General features: G+C 42.5%; 1 protein-coding gene across 5 annotated transcripts in view; it reads right to left on the bottom strand.

Annotated features, from left to right (window-relative positions):
* ALDH7A1 (aldehyde dehydrogenase 7 family member A1) overlaps positions 1-17946 on the bottom strand; it is a 96548-nt gene that overhangs the window by 25280 nt on the left and 53322 nt on the right. For all 5 annotated transcript variants that reach the window (XR_006059906.2, XR_009600669.1, XR_009600670.1 and 2 more), the window contains exon 20: positions 1-17946. This exon is cut by the window's left edge. The gene's annotated coding sequence lies outside the window, so the exon portion shown is untranslated.

Below are 17946 nucleotides of genomic sequence, written 5' to 3'. Positions count from 1 at the left end.
AACCTAATCAAACTTACCAGCTTTTGCACACCAAGGGAAACTATAAACAAAATGAAAACACAGAACAGGAGGAAATATTTGCAAATGATGTGACTGACAGGGGCTTAATTTCCAAAATATACAAACAGCTTATACAACTCAACAACAACAACAAACAAACATCCCAATTCAAAAATGAGCAGAAAATCTAAATAGGTATTTCTCCAAAAAGAAATAAAAATGGTCAGAAGGTACATGAAAAGATGCTCAGTATTGCTGAGTATTAGAGAAATGCAAATGAATGCTACAGTGAGGTACCAGCTCACACCAGTCAGGATGGCCATCGTTAAGAATTCTACAAATAAATGCTGGAGAGGATGTGGAGCAAAGGGAACTCTTCAACACTGTTGCGGGGAATGTAAGTTGGTACAACAGCTATGGAAAACAGCATGGAGGTGCCTGTAAAATAGAGTTACCATATAATCCAGCAGTCCCACTCCTAGGCATATATCCAGACAAAACTGTAAAATGATACATGCACTCCTATGTTCATAGTCAAAACATGGAAACAATCTAAACGTCCATCAACAGTTCAGTTCAGTTCAGTCGCTCAGTCGTGTCCGACTCTTTGCGACCCCATGAATCGCAGCACGCCAGGCCTCCCTGTCCATCACCATCTCCCAGAGTTCACTCAGACTCAAGTCCATCGAGTCCGTGATGCCATCCAGCTATCTCATCCTGGGTCGTCCCCTTCTCCTCCTGCCCCCAATCCCTCCCAGCATCAGAGTCTTTTCCAATGAGTCAGCTCTTCGCGTGAGGTGGCCATCAACAGATGAATGGATAAAGAAGACGGGGTACATATACACAATGGACTACTACTGAGCCATAAAAAAGAACGAGATAATGCCACTTGCAGCAACAAGGATGCAACTAAAGAGTATCATACTAAGTGAAGTCAGAAAAAGACAAATACCACACGATATCACAATATCACAAAATATGATACACAATGAACCTACCTGTGAAACAAAAACAGAATTACAGATATAGAGAAGAGCCTAGCGGTTGCCAAGAGGGAGGAGGTAGGGGGAGGGATGGAGTGGGAGGTTGGGGTTAGTGGATGTAAGCTATTATGTATGGAATGGATAAAAACCAACATGCTACTGTATAGCACAGAGAGTTATATTCAGTGTCCTATGATAAACCATAATGGAAGAGAATATTTTAAAAAAATAATTATATACATGTATAACAACGACTTTGCTGTACAACAGAAATTAACACATTGTAAATCCACTATACTTCAAAAGAACTGTTAACTTGATGATGTAACCGAGCAGGGTCCTATGAAGCCTTCTCAGAACAAACTCCAACCTCCCCATGTCCTCTGCCTGTCTCTTGTCTGTAGAAAAACCTTAACCTCGCAGGCATTCCCTGAGTTCCAAAGAGTAAATTTAATCGGAGAACTGAGAAAATGCAGAAGGAAGGGAAAACAGTCCAGCAAGATGAAATAAAAGTTTAGCCATTAAACAAAGTCAAGGACCTTTTGTTCCTCCTCAAGAACTACAGATAAAATTCTGAGCCATGTCCTCTGAGCTGTTTTGCAGATCCTGAAACCAGCACCAAGTGGAAGAAGTTAACTGTATGCTGCCCACAAGCACAGCAGAATCCCAACCCGTTGGAACCAGAAGGTTGATGATGCTGACTCTCACTTACCTCACCACCAGCCAATCAAAAGAATGTCCATGAGCGGATCACATACCTCATGACCCCCTCCTTCACCGTCTTTAAAAACCTTTCCCTGAAAGGCTTTAGGGACTTTGGGCCTTTTAAGTATTAGTTTCCTGGACTGCTTGCTTGGTACAATAAAAGCTGCACTTTCCTTCACCACGACCTGGTTCATCAGTAGACTGACTTTACTGCAGCAGGCAAGTGGACCCAAGTTTGGTTCAGTAACAGTGACAGTAAAGAAAATCAGAACACAAAGACAGCGTGGAAATAGCAAACCCAGGTTTGGAGGGAACAAGAGTCAGGTGGCTGAAACTATCTGAGCTTAGAAGCTGGGGACAGGCCGGGTGGAGCTGAAATTCAGCCTTCTGCAGAAGGGGCACGTCAGGGGGCAGTAATGTGTCAGAGGGGGCATAATGAGGCTGGTTCTGCAAATGCTGGATAAACTGCAAACCGGATCCACCTGCTGCTCCAGAACAAATTGCCAGTGCCAAGCCAAAGCCATGAGAATAAGATAACACTCACTGTAACAGGAAGAAGTTAAGAAACCGGAACAAGGCGCAATCCCTTCTTCCTGTCCAGCCTCACAGTCTCTCCCTAGAGCCCTATGTTAGCAGAATCTAACAGGGAGCAGCTGGCAAAACAGAAACATGGTTTGAAAAGTTGCAACTTGAGCAGCACAAAGCAGAGTGCGAAGGAAGGGCCTTAAGCTAAGAAAGAATCCCTTAATAACGGCTATGAGGCACCCCTCGGGCTATGCAGCATCCATACACATCCCTTCTATAGACCCTTGAACTCTCACATAAGAAACACAACTTTGTCTCTAACACGACGCAACTCTACTTCATGCAAAGGAAGGCAGTCTCATCCTTACCTGAAAATGATGATGCAAAGTCCTGACGCTGGTTGTGTCCACTTCTGTGATCTAGCACCTTCCACAAGCTACTTGGAGACCAGACTACCTCCTCCGTGAGTTCCTCACTTCCCCCTCCCAGCCCCGCCCCGCCCCAGGCATAGGTGTTTGGTGGTTCGAAGCCTCAGTGGTTGAGGTGCCGCAGAAATGGGCTAAGAACTTGATATGCTCCACAGTGCACGTGTCTGTGCTCAGTGACAGCTCCCAACTCAATGAGTTCTTCTGGGGTGGGGAGGTGACCGTCCTCTGAAGTGTCCAGGGAACTGTGCATCCTGCCACCTTCTCTGATCCCCACACCATCCCCTTGATGAGCCTGGGCTCCAGTCCTTGTTGAGTCCTGGTTGCACCAGCAACTCTCAGAGAAGGCTGCAGAAGAGGAGGGGCCTTGAGGTGTTGAAAGTGCCACCCCACACCCTCACTATCCAGCTCTGCCCACCTTTAACTGTGGGAGCATCGAGGAGCCATCCACTGCCCCTGCCGAGGCCCCCTCAGTGAGGCTGAACTTGCCCTCTTGGACCGCTTTTCCAAGGAAGAAGATGCAGGCCTCACGCCTACCCGCTTCGGTGAGTTGGCATCGATGTGGACAGAGTCATACAGGCTAAATTGGGGTCTTGGGAAACAGTAGGTCAGGGAGAGGAAAAGGAGGAAAGGCCAACCCTTGCTGATCTGAGCTAAGCTTCAGAGCTTCTCACCCAGGGCTGCAGAAGAAGAAGGCAAGCCTGCAGCTCTGCCGGGTTACCAAGATGGCAGCACACGCTGATTCAGGGAAATGCCAGTGCCCCATCCTCTGGTCTCAGGGAGGGTGTGAAGAGGGCAGCCAGCTACCTGAAGCAGCGGAGGCAATCCCACACCTGCACCTGTCCCAACTCCCCCCACACCCCCCCCCCCCGCCAGGAAGGAGTGGCTCCTTCCCCAGGGCTCTAGCACCGCCAGCCACCTCCTTCTCTCTCCCTGGTATCTGGCCCTGTCCCCAAGTCTTGTAACTCCAGGAGACATTTCTGTATGTTACTGGACCAAAGATGAGAAAAATAAAGAATTCAAAGCTCCCCAAAGAGTTTTAATTTAAAATAAAATTATTTTTCATCATCCCTCAAATTTGGTCCTAGTGCCGTCTGAATATTCTGCTCTCTAGTGACTAAATTGTAAAGTTAGCTTCCAACAAAACAGTGTAGAATATTAAGGGGTAGGAAAAAGAAAAAACTTTACTATAAACAAATATTAATACAAACCATACAAATACACACACACATACCCACAGGAAACAAGATAATACACATAGCTGCAATGGCCTTCATTTTTGTAACTAATCACGAAAACAAATTTATCATCTTCTTCCATCTTCTACTACCCTTTACATCTTTCCTTTGACCTCAGAAAGAACCTCAGCTGATCAGAATTCTTTACCTGGCAAGGTGACTCAAATCTTTATTCCTGAAGGGTCTGAATTCCCAGAGCCTTTCTCTCTCTTTCTTCTTCTCCCCACCACCTTTTGTTGGTGGTGGTGGTGGTTGTGCATTGGCTCAATGGCATGAACAAACCAAAATAGATATTTGGCAGTCTTAGCTTCCAATTCAATAGAAACATTTGTCCATTAGGACAAACATTTGTCTGCTCCAAACCAGCAGAGTTCAAAATTGCAGGGTTGGGGGGCAAGAATCCCCACAAGTAGATTATTATTAAACAGTAACAGTGAAAGGAAGACTCCCCTGGGGGTCCAGTGATTAGGAATCTGCCTGCCAGTGCAGGGGACATGGGTTCAGCCCCTAGTCCAGGAACCACATGCTGCATGGCAACTAAGCCAGGCAACCACTGAGCCCATGTGCCCTGGAGCCTGTGCTCCTCAAGAACAGAGGCCACTGCAGTGAGGAGCCTGAGCACTGCAACAAAGAGTAGCCACAGCTCACTACAACTAGAGAATGTCCACACACAGCAATGGAGCCTCAGTGCAGCAAAAAAATAAATGAAAATTATTAGTTTTGAAAAATATTGAAAGGAGATACACTTAACTCCAACCTTGACTCTTGGGCCTGTGCCTATAGGAGAGGCACGCATATGTTGGTTTCTTTCTTCATCCTGTAAGATAGAACTCTATGCTTTCAGGGTGTCTCTTCTAACTGGTAGCCTAACAGGCCCTTTACAAGGCCATGCTCTATCTTATTAAGCCAGCAGCTTCTGAGTGATGGAGTATGTGGCAAAAAAAAAAAAAGAAAAAACCAGTGGATTCTGTGGGCGCTAGCCCTCTGCTGAAATTCTGTGTCATGAAATGAGTTCTTGATCAGAAGCAATGTGGCATGCAGTGAAGTCACCACGATGGAGAGTAAGGCAGAAACACGGACAAGGAAGGCAGATCCATATCGAGAACACGTATCTGTTCCAAAGAGAAATCGTTCCCCTCCACCCTGGAAGAGGTCCCGAGCAACAGTCTTGCCACCAAGTTGATGGCTGGTCCACAGAGGAATGACGTTATATCAAAGGTTGTTGCCAGGTTAGGCACTCAGATGGAACACTCCTGGCGAAGGGAACTCAGTATGGTTGAATCTAGAACAAAACTTCATGACAATCAATATTCATTCCCTATTTAAAGATTAACATCTGAATGTGCTGTTTTAAGGACTCTAGCCCTTAGGGTCGCCCTTTCAAACAACAGAGATAATCACAGTGTCCGGTCTGCCCCCCGACCAGCACTGGACTTGTTAAAACGCTGTTTATTAAGTGGATGCCTAGCTGGGCAGTCAAGCCGAGATGGTCAGCTCTCAGGGAAGTGTGAAAAAATTTTCCAGATTGCTTGGCTTTGCAGGGTTCTGCTGGCTACCTCAGGAGAGAAGAGCAGTGAGTGAGCCAGATGCATCTCTTCCACGGCACACTTCCTCATTTTCAAGGCTGTGGCAAATTTCCATTCAAGGGTTAAAGCTGCCCATGGGGAAATTAAACCATTTCTTGCTCGGCAAAGAAATAAGGACAACAGCTACATGATAATGCTGGGGCTCTGACACGCTTGATCTGTACAGCGTTGCGTGGAGGATTGTGATACGCTATTGGCTTTGCAGACAAGCATATGTGACCCAATTTGTTTGCCACACAGTTATTCCAGAGAGGTAGAGTTTACTGTCAGAAGAAAAATGAAGGCAGAGTGCTGATTGCACAATCAAAGCCGAGTGGCTGCCGAACAGAACACAATGCTGTGTAAATCCTGAAGCCATCCCGGAGTAAAGAAAACTAAATAACAAGGAGAAAGAAATACTAGAAATGAAATACTGGGTGATTTCCACTTGCATCTCCCCCAAAATTTAGTTACCTTTGGTAACTAAAATAGGCGTGAGCTCTATTTTCTTAGTACTACTTAAGGTATATATTTAATTTTCTTAAATTCCCTTAAAAAACTTAATTCTATGGTTTTGATTTTAGGTTGCAAACATTTAAAACCTGCAGCAGTAAGTTCTCAGTTTTGCCAGTTCTTTTACTGTCATGTAACCAACTAAGTTTGCATGTGGATTTCATGTTACTTTTTGTGTATTTAATCATGAAATTTAATTTTGCATATTTATTTGTAATGTTTCTTTTAAATAAAAGTGACTAATTTTGTTGATAAAAAACAGGGGGAATAAACACAGTCTCAGTCTCCATCTGGGCTCAAATTCCTCCCCATGAGCAGAATCTGACTAGCAATCTTAATCAAAGAAGCAAATAAGCTCTGGGTCACCATACACATCCTTTGTTGTCATTGTTGTTTAACTCTTAGGAATCCTTAAGAGAGGTTTTCAAGTGGATTTTTACATCCTTCCGTATGAACAATGAGTAGTATATGATACTGATGCTTTCCTCCAACACTGTTTTCTTTAATGTGAACGTGAAATTCAACTAAAGGCAAGTCTGTTTTGTAGGCTTGTGACTGTATGATCTTACTGCCCAAATGGATTTATTTAAAAATAAAGTTTTATATATATATATAAATAACACAGTATGGACTTTTTGAGGGGACTGAGCTTCCTCAAGACTCCTGATCTTTTTCCTTGTACTTTCAATATTAGTTTCAAAGAACAAATAATATGAAAACCAGTATCCAAAAATGAGATGAATTTGGCCTAAGAAGCAACTGTAAACCTTTCTGAGCAATTGATTCATTTCTCCATTTGAGGGACAGATAATTAAATTGGGTGGGAATCCACCTATGTAAAGTTGTAGTCTCTAGAAGGGTTTAGTCAGGGAAGGAAAGAACATGCCTGGCTCTAATCAGAACTAGACTCTTCCATTTCTGCATGGAGCCTAAATGAAAGTTGAAAGTTTGCTAGCTTCAGATGAAGATAGCAGAATGGGAAGACCCTAGGTTCACTTCCTCCCATGTGGACAGCAAAATTACAACTATTTACAGAGCAACTTCTGGTGAAAACAACCTGAAGACCAGCAGAAAAGATTCTGTGCAACCAAAGGCATAAGCAGGGAACCACAATGAGACGGGCAGGAGGGGTAGAGATGAGGTATAGTCAAGGTCCACATCCCTAGCCAGGCAACCCACAAACAGGAGGGTAATCCCAATGGCAGAGGTTTTCTCAAAAGAGGGTTTGAGCCCTACCTTGGGCCCCCCAGCTCAGAGTCCTGTAATAGGAAGACAAGTCCCCAGATCATCTGGCTTTGAAGGCCAGATGTTTTGGGAGAGTCAGAGGGTTGTAGGAATCGAGCTCTACTCTTAAGGGCTCACATGAATATCTCATATGCTCAGAGACCTAACACAGAGGCAGTAATCTGAAAGAAGCCTGATCAGACCCCTTCTGAGCCTCCCAGAGTGGGAGGAGGCAAATGGGATTCCCCCTGGGACATAAATACTAAGAGCAGCCATTTGAGAAGCTTGTTCTACCACAAGGACACTGGTCCTGCAAAGTGCCATTTTGGAGTCCTCTCTCCAACCTGTTAGCGTCAGGGCTTACCTGCCCACCAACTGGGTCAGAAGCAGTCCTGAAAACCCTAGACTGCATAGCCCCCTTACCTCTGAATCCAGCCCTGTCCACCACTGGCCCTGTCCAGGCCAGTCCCAGCCCCAGGGTTCCCTGGGATGTGCAGCCAGCAAAGCCATGACCTTACCCTACCCAACAGCAGGCCAGCAGCTTATGTATGAGGCAGGGCCTGGCAGCCAAAAAGACCAGGGCCCAGCCCTACCTACCCATGGGTCAACAGTAGTCAGCCACACCACAGCAGATGGGCCCATACAGCCCACGCAGGGGCAGCACTCAGTTCAGCTCAGTTCAGTTCATTTCAGTCACTCAGTCGTGTCTGACGCTTTGTGACCCCATGGACTGCAGCACACCAGGCTTCCCTGTCTATCACCAACTGTGGCAGCTTACTCAAACTCATGTCCATTGAGTCAGTGATGCCATCCAACCATCTCATCCTCTGTCATCCCCTTCTCCTCCCACCTGCCTTCAATCTTTCCCAGCATCAGGGTCTTTTTAAATGAATCAGTTCTTCACATCAGGTGGTCAAAGTTTTGGAGTTTCAGCTTCAGCATCGGTCCTTTCAATGAATATTCAGGACTGATTTCCTTTAGGATGGACTGGTTGGATCTCCTTGCAGTCCAAGGAACTCTCAAGAGTCTTCTCCAAAACCATAGTTCAAAAGCATCAATTCTTTAGCGCTCAGGCTTCTTAATAGTCCAACTTTCGCATCCATACATGACTACTGGAAAAACCATAGCTTTGACTAAACAGACCTTGGTTGGCAAAGTAATGTCTCTGCTTTTTAATATGCTGTCTAGGTTGGTCATAACTTTTCTTCCAAGAAGCAAGCGTCTTTTCATTTTATACCTGCATTCACCATCTGCAGTGATTTTGGAGCCCCCCCAAAATAAAGTCTCACCGTTTCCATTGTTTCCCCATTTATTTGCCATGAAGTGATGGGGTCGGAAGCCACGATCTTGGTTTTCTGAATGTTGAGTTTTAAGCCAACATTTTCACTCTCCTCTTTCACTTTCAACAAGAGGTTCTTTAGTTCTTCGCTTTCTGCCATAAGAGTGGTGTCACCTGCATATCTGAGGTTATTGAGATTTCTCCCAGCAATCTTGATTCCAGCTTGTGCTTCATCCAGCCCAGCATTTCACATGATGTACTCTGCATGTAAGTTAAATAAGCAGGGTGACAATATACAGTCTTAATGAACTCCTTTCCTGATTTGGAACCAGTCTGTTGTTCCACGTCCAGTTCTAACTGTTCCTATTTGACCTGCATACAGATTTCTCAGGAGGCAGGTAAGGTGGTCTGGTATTCCCATCTCTTTAAGAATTTTCCACAGTTTGTTGTGATCCACGCAGTCAAAGGCTTTGGCGTACTCAATAAAGCAGAAGTAGATGTTTTTCTAGAATTCTCTTGCTTTTTCGATGATCCAACAGATGTTGGCAATTTGATCTTTGGTTCCTCTGCCCTTTCTAAATCCAGCTTGCAAAATACTCCTTATTGCAAAATTCAGACTTAAATTGAAAAAAGAAGGGAAAACCACTAGAAAATGCAGGCGTGACCTAAATCAAACCCCTTGATTATACAGTGGAAGTGACAAATATATTCAAGGGATTAGATCTGATAGGCAGAGTACATGAAGAACTATGGAGAGAGGCTCATGACATTGTACAGGAGGCAGTGATCAAGACCATCCCCAAGAAAAGGAAACGCAAAAAGGCAAAATGTTTGCCTGAGGAGGCCTTACAAATAGCTGAGAAAAGAAGAGAAGTGAAAGGCAAAGAAGAAAGGGAAAAATATACCCAACTGAATGCAGAGTTTCAGAGAATAACAAGGAGAGATAAGAAAGCCTTCTTAAGTAAACAATGCAAAGAAATAGAGGAAAATAAGAGAATGGGAAAAAGTATCACAGAGCTCTTCAAGAAAATTAGAGATACCAACGGAACATTTCATGCCAAGATGGGCACAATAAGGACAGAAATGGTATGGACCTAACAGAAGTGAAGATATTAAGAAGGTGGCAAGAAAACACAGAAAACTATACAAAAAAGATCTTCTTGACCCAGATAACCATGAGGGTGTTGTCACTCACCTAGAGCCAAACATCATGGAATGCAAAGTCAAGTGGGCCTTAGGAAGCATCACTACAAACAAAGGTAGTGGAGGTGATGGAATTCCAGCTGAGCTATTTCAAATCCTAAAAGATGATGTTGTTAAAGTGCTGCACTCAACATGCCAGCAAGTTTGAAAAACTCAGCAGTGGCCACAGGACTTGAAAAGATCAGTTCTCATTCCAATCCCAAAGACAAGCAACACCAAAGAATGTTCAAACTACCACACAATTACACTCATCTCACACGCTAGCAAAGAAATCCTCAAAATTCTGCAAGCCAGGCTTCAATAGTTTGTGAACCATGAACTTCCAGATGTCCAAGCTGGATTTAGAATGGGGCAACTAGAGCACATAAATCTGGTAACCAGAAGGGACTGCTGCTGGGTCCCATAGGATATCTTCTATGTAAAGCCACTTCTCTAGGGTTAGGAAGCATAACCGATCCACCTAACACAGAAAAATAAAAACAGAGAATTAGGCAAAATGAGATAACAAAGGAATATTTCAAACAAAGGAATAAGAAAAAGCTCCAGAAAAAGAACAAAGAAAAGCAATTATAATGAAGAGATCAAGGTAATGATCATAAAGATACTCAATAAACTCAGGAGAAGAATGAATGAATACAGTGAGAAGTTTAACAAAGAGTTTGAAACTAAAACGAAAAGCCAAATAGAGTTTAAGAATACTGTAACTTGGACTTTCCTGGTGGTCTAGCTGTGAAAAATCCACCTGCCAGTGCAGAGGACACAGGTTCGATCCTTGGTCCAGGAAGATTCCACATGCCATGGGGCAACTAAGCCCGGGCACCACAATGACTCACACCCTGTTAGTGGGAATGTAAATTGGGGTAGCCACTATAGAAAACAATATGGAGTTTCTGGAAAAAATGAGAACTACCACACAACCCATCAATTCCACTCCTGGGTGTTTTTCCAGAGAAAACAAAAACTCTAAAAAAGAAATACACACCCCACTGCAGCTTTATTTACTAGCCAAGAAATGGAAGCAACCTGAGTGCCCACTGATAGATGAATGGATAAAAAAGATGGTATACACACAGATACACTAGAATATTGTCATTTAAAGAAAAAAAAAAAGAATGAAACCTTACCATTTGCAACAACATGTATGGACCTAGAGGGTATTAAGCTAAGTGAAATAAGTCAGGCAGAGAAAGCGAAATACCATATGATTTCACTTATATGTGGACTCTAAAAACAAAATAAATGAACAGCACAGCAAAACAGTAACAGACATAGACACAAGAACAAACGAGTGGTTTCCAGAGGGGAGGGAGATGGGGAAAAATGAAAAAGGTGAAGCATAAATTTCCAGTTATAAAATAAATGAGTCATGGAGATGTAACACCCAGCACAGGTATACAGTCATTTTGTAGTAACTCTGTGGGGTGACAGGTGGTAACTAGACTTATGACGGTGATCATTTTATAAGGCATGGAAATACTGAATCACTATGTTGCGCACCTGGAACTAACACAGTGTTGTAGGTCAATTATCCTTCAATTTTTTTTTTTAAAGTTTGCTAAATGTCATCTGGGGAAGTGGTGATGAATATGAAATAAGGACACCTGAAAAGCCCCTGAAGCTATAAAATGACATAAAAACTGTAATAAGATGACGGCACTTACAGGGCAGCCTTTTCAGCGGTGAGTAACCTTAGTGGCCTGAATAGACCTGTGTGAAAGGTTGTCAGCTTTCTGTCTGGTTCTGCTCCAAGCAAATATTCCCTATGACCACGTCTGCTAGTGAGGTGTGCTGTGCTTAGTTACACAGTTGGGTCCAACTCTTTGCGACCGCATGGACTGTAGCCCGCCAGGCTCCTCTGTCCATGGGGATTCTCCAGGCAAGAGTACTGGAGTGGGTTTTCATGCCCTCGTCCAGGGGATTTTCTCAACCTAGGGATCAAATCCTGGTTTGATACAAGTCTCCCGCATTGCAGGTGGATTCTTTACCATCTGAGCCACCAGGGAAGCCCCAACGTATAGAAACAAGAACGTGGTCTTCCTGGAAAAAGAGAAGACTGTATCTATTTCTATTTTCCTTAATTTTAATTGGAGGCTAATTACTTTACAATATTATAGTGGTTTTTGCCATACACTGACATGAATCAGCCATGGGTGTACATGTGTTCCCCATCTTGAACTCCCTTCCCACCTCCCTCCCCATCCCATCCCTCTGGGTCATCCCAGTCCACCAGCCCTGAGCACTCTGCCTCATGCATCAAGCCTAGACTGGCGATCTGTTTCACATATAATATACATGTTTCAATGCTATTCTCTCAGATCATTCCACCTTCGCCTTCTCCCATAGAGTCCAAAAGGCTGTTCTATACATCTGTGTCTCTTTTGCTGTCTCGCATACAGGGACATAGTTACCATCTCTCTAAATTCCATATATATGTGTTAGTAGACTGTATTGGTGTTTTTCTTTCTGATTTACTTCACTCTGTATAATAGGCTCCAGTTTCATCCACCTCATCAGAACTAATTCAAATGCATTCTTTTTAATGGCTGAGTAACATTCCATTGTGTATATGTACCACAGCTTTCTTGTCCATTCATCTGCTGATGGACATCTAGGTTGCTTCCATGTCCTGGCTATTATAAACAGTGCTGCGATGAACATCAGGGTACACGTGTCTCTTTCAATTCTGGTTTCCTCGGTGTGTATGCCCAGCAGTGGGATTGCTGGGTCATAAGGCAGTTCTATTTCCAGTTTTTTAAGGAATTTCCATACTGTTCTCCATAGTGGCTGTACTAGTTGCATTCCCACCAACAGTGTAAGAGGGTTCCCTTTTCTGCACACCCTCTCCAGCATTTATTGCTTGTAGACTTTTTGATAGCAGCCATTCTGACCGGTGTGAGATGGTACCTCATTGTGGTTTTGATTTGCATTTCTCTGATAATGAGTGATGTTGAGCATCTTTTCATGTGTTTGTTACCCATCTATATGTCTTCTTTGGAGAAATGTCTGTTTAGTTCTTTGGCCCATTTTTTTTGATTGGGTCATTTATTTTTCTGGAAGTGAGCTGCAGGAGCTGCTTGTATATTTTTGAGATTAATTCTTTATCAGTTGCTTCATTTGCTATTATTTCCTCCCATTCTGAAGGCTGTCTTTTCACCATGCTTATAGTTTCCTTCGTTGTACAAAAGCTTCTTTCATTCCAGTACCATCAGGTTTTTACATATGAAAGACTTCCTGGCCTTTGGATAAATGTTAATAAATGTTTACAAAGAACAAAATAAATCACTCACATTCTTTGCTTCCAATGTCACAAACACTACATGAGCCAGTGAGGTTAAATAATTTTCTGGATGCCAAGCACCTAGAACTGACCAAGGGGATTTGCTTTAGACCATTCAGTTTCCTTTCAAATCTGGGAGCTAGTCATGTGGACATTTTTATTAATACACACCTATATGACGGGGGAAATGTGAAAACAACAGCAGATTTTATTTTCTTGGGTTCCAAAATCACTGCAGACCGTGACTGCAGCCATGAAATGAAAAGATACTTGCTCCTTGAAAGAAAAGCTATGACAAACCTAGACAGCATATTAAAAAGCAGAGATAACCTACATCATTTGTGTTCAAGTTACTTTGAAGGGGTTGCCTTGCTTGGATGGCTCTAATCTTTTTCCTCCAGCAAGAAAGGGAGAATTGCACTTCGAAGAAATGTATGTTTATATCAATTTGCAAATTCCTATACATAGAGATATATTTTTTTAAGTGTGAGTATAACACATACTGTGAATTTCATCTTGGTTACAAACGAGACTCCTTCAGTCAGTTACCCAAATAAAATCAGTTCTGAAAAAAAAAAAACAGAGACATTACTTTGCCAGCAAAGGTTCATATAGTCAAAGCTAGGGCTTCCCTTGTGGCTCAGCTGGTAAAGAATCTGCCTGCGATGCAGGAGACCTGGGCTCAATCCCTGGGATGGGACGATCCCCTGGAGAAGGAAAAGGATATTCCTTTTTTTCCACTCCTGTATTCTGGCCTGGAGAATTCCATGGACTGTATAGTCCAGGGGGTCGCAAAGAGTTGGACACGTTGAGCAACTAGGCGCACACACACACACATAATACTTTTTCCAGTAGTCATGTATGGATGTGAAAGTTGGACCATAAAGAAGGCTGAGTGCCAAAGAACTGCTGCTTTTCAATTGTGGTGCTGGAGAAGACTCTTGAGAATCCCTGGGACAGCAAGGAGATCAAACCAATCAATCCTAAAGGAAACCAACTCTGAATATTCACTGGAAGGACTGACGCAGAAGCTGAAGCTCCAACACTTTGGCCACCTGATATGAAGAGCCGACTCATTGGAAAAGATCCTGATGTTGGGAAAGATTGAGAGCAGGAGGAGAAGGGGGCAACAGAGGATGAGATGGTTGGATGGCCTCAACAACTCAGTGGACATGAGTTTGAGCAAAGTCCGGGGGATAATGAAGGACAGAGCAGCCTGTCATCCATGGGGTCGCAAAGAGTTGGACATGACTTAGCTAGTGTGCAATACTATCTAGACCTTGGTTTCAGGAAGTAAGCAAGCATAGAAGTTAGTTTTTTCTTTCATGACTTTGATTTTCATTAAGCATTTAGGATCCCATGAACATTATATTCCACGTTTAATAGTATTACTTATTTACTGAAACTTGGCACCAGACTGTATAACCAGACACTGCGATTCCCTGGTGAGACTAGTTTGAACAGCTAGGACGCAAACGCTGCCTGAGTTCGAAACACTCAGCTCAAGCAGCTCATTTTTCCAGGTACTTAGGTTTCATCTACCTTCAAGCTCTCCTAACTCACTCTGGCACTGGAAAAAGCACAGGCCTGCTGCAACAGAAGTGTTCTTATCTGCCTCTCTTCTCAATCTGATTCTGTGACCACAGGCCCAGGCTGAGGAGGAATTCTTTGATTATTGGGCCATCCTATTTAGCAACTCTGCATTTCTCTGGGATAAACTCACAATGGAATTTGAAACATGTATACTATCATGTAAGAAACGAATTGCCAGTCTAGGTTCAATACAGGATATAGGATGCTTGGGGCTGGTGCACTGGGATGACCCAGAGAGATGATATGGGAAGGGTGGTGGGAGGGGGGTTCAGGATTGGGAACTCATGTACACCCGTGGTGGATTCATGTCAATGTATGGCAAAACCAATACAGTATTGTAAAGTTAAAAAAATATATTAAAAAAAATAAAGTTCAGAGACCAATAGCTTAAAAATAAATAAATAAATAAATAATAAAAGCATGGCCCTCGCACCAAAACTACAAGGTCAATGCCAACCTCAGCATCCCAGGGAGGCAGATCCTGAAACCCCGTCAGGTCTCCCGAATTAAAATTTCTGGTGATGGGTTTGAGAATCCAGTCTTCTCACTTAGAGTAAAGTGGTTAAATCCAAATGCATGCTAGTTGTGAACGATGAGTTCCTTTACATTTGCAACAGATGATTGTAAGTCTAAATATCACATTTATTAGGTAACTTAAGAACTTCATTCTCAGTCAAATATACTGAAAAGGATCACAATATGCTATCCCATTTGGACACAGTGTTACTTTGTGCTGAAGGCTTCTGAGTCCATGAAATCTCTTACCTACCAAAAAGCAGAGGCTCCCAACAGAACTCAATTGTCATAAGTCCACTCCCTGAGAAGAACTCTAATTCAATCACACCCAAACAGACATCGTTGGACGACTAGCATTTTTCCACTTAGTCTCCTAAGTGAGACCATTTACCTTTCCAAAACTTCATTTGTTTTCCCCTAAGCGCCTTTTCTCTCCCTCCCTTTCTCCTATTCATCTATGTATATAAGACCCCAACTATGTAACTGCTTCTTTGGGGTTTTCACTTCTTTTCTGCAAAGTTCTTCATACACATAAAATTATTTATATCAGTAAAATCTGTACAGATTTTCTCCTGTGAAACTGCCATTTATCAATTTAATTTGTAGGTCTCACAGACTGAACATAAGAGGGTGGAGGAAAAGCATTTCCTCCCCTACAATGTGAAGTCAAGTCCATGGAAATTTGTGACATTCATCTAGTAGAACAACAATAAGAAGAATTTTCTATTTTTGGCCCAGCCAAAGGACATAGATATTCTTGATATTCCCAGGAGTTCTGGAAGAAGTGATATACCAGTTTCTAAATCTAGTGACTTATGAGCTCAAAAGTAGTTAGCAAGTGTTGAGACCATAGATTCTGGAACCCAAATTGCTACATTCAATTTTTTTTTTCCAGTGACTTACTAACACTGAGGTTTGGCAAAGTTCCCTGTCGTTTTGGCATTCATCACATTGCCTACAATGGAGATAGTGACTCACAATTCTGCATGTTTACTGGGAGCATTCAGTGAAATGATGGGCAAGAGAATCTGGGAAGAGAATCTGAGCCTCACCTTCCAGGGATATTATATGCAAAATTCCCCCTTTATGATTATTTTTACTTAATTAAGGATCACTTGTGTTGGAACTGAGTATCTCATCATAGAATGCAATTAAGAACATATGAGGTTTCTCCTTATGAGTCACAAATTATATGAACATTGCCTTTCTCACACAAATAGTAACAGGAACTTGTTACAAAGCTCTTTTTTAATATATAATATGCCTTCAAGCCACAGAAAAATCTGGCCAAAAAAGAATTTATTCCCATATCAATATTAAAATTTTACAGATGAGGAAGCTAAATTCTGAGAAACTAAATGACTTTGCTAAGGGACTAAATGGCAGGGGAATACACTTGAACCCAGATGCTCTGATTCAAAAATCCCAGCCTCTTCCTACCACACACTGCCTCATAAGCTTGTCCTAAATCCACACCGCAGTGCTTTGAAAACTCTCCTAACCAATAGGGTGGAAAAAAAAACTAATCCCAAAGACTCTCAAAATTAAAATTATTGTAGACTTCATGTTATATCACATTTCATTGATATAAATGTGATGTCACATGTCACAAACCAGCTATTATATGGACAAGATTAATACAGCCATTCCTTAAATAACTCAGTTTGCATTTTTTGTTAAATATAACAGTAGCTTAAGAATTTACATTTTGCCTCACGTTACGCAAACTTTAACCAGAAATTCTAAAATAAGTTTGATTTTGATCTTGTGGGAACAACTCTCCTTTGCTTAAGGGCAAAATGTTGGGCCCATTAACCTTTCAAAATTCATTCAGTGCAACGATCCTTCGATTATACTGAGACCTGAAGTTTAAGTTCAACTGTATGGCGAGTATTTGTGACTATGGTGTTGCCATAGTAACTTATCATTATAAAGAAGTTTAATGCACATACAAGGCTGCTATTAAGGGGGGAACAAATTCATTACAAAAGTATCTTTGATAAGAACTAATTGAAGTCCACATAATAATGTGGAATTACTGTTCTTTGGACTTTCAGTTCAGTTCAGTTCAGTTGCTCAGTCATGTCTGACTCTTTGAGACCCCATAAACTGCAACCCACTGGGCCTCCCTGTCCATCACCAACTCCCGAAGTTCACCCAAACTTACGTCCATCAAGTCAGTGATGCCATCCAACAATCTCAGCCCCTTCTTCTCCTGCCCCCAATCCCTCCCAGTATCAGAGTCTTTTCCAATGAGTCAGTTCTTTGCATCAGGTGGCCAAAGTTTTGGAGTTTCAGCTTCAACATCAGTCCTTCCAATGAATACCCAGGATTGATCTCCTTTAGGATGGACTGGTTGGATCTCCTTGCAGTCCAAGGGATTCTCAACAGTCTTCTCCAACACCACAGTTCAAAAGCATCAATTCTTCAGTGCTCAGCTTTCTTTATAGTCCAACTCTTACATCCATACATGACTACTGGAAAAACCTTAGCTTTGACTAAACGGACCTTTATTGGCAAAGTATGCTTTTTAATATGCTGTCTAGGTTGGTCATAGCTTTTCTTTCAAGAAGCAAGTGCCTTTTCATTTCGTGGCTGCAATCACCATCTGCAGTGATTTTGGAGCCAAAAAAATAAAGTCGACACTGTTTCCATTGTTTCCCCATCTATTTCCCATGAAGTGATGGGACCGGATGCCATGATCTTCGTTTTCTGAATGTTGAGCTTTAAGCCAAATTTTTCACTCTCCTCTTTCACTTTCATCAAGAGGCTTTTTAGTTCCTCTTCACTTTCTGCCATAAGGGTGATGTCATCTGCATATCTGAGGTTATTGATATTTCTCCCCACAATCTTGATTCCAGTTTGTGCTTCATCCAGACCAGCCTTTCTCATTAAGTACT

The sequence above is a fragment of the Ovis aries genome, chromosome 5 (genome assembly GCF_016772045.2).
Source record: "Ovis aries strain OAR_USU_Benz2616 breed Rambouillet chromosome 5, ARS-UI_Ramb_v3.0, whole genome shotgun sequence".
Taxonomy (NCBI): Eukaryota; Metazoa; Chordata; class Mammalia; order Artiodactyla; family Bovidae; genus Ovis; species Ovis aries.
This window is presented reverse-complemented; position numbering and strand designations above follow the sequence as displayed.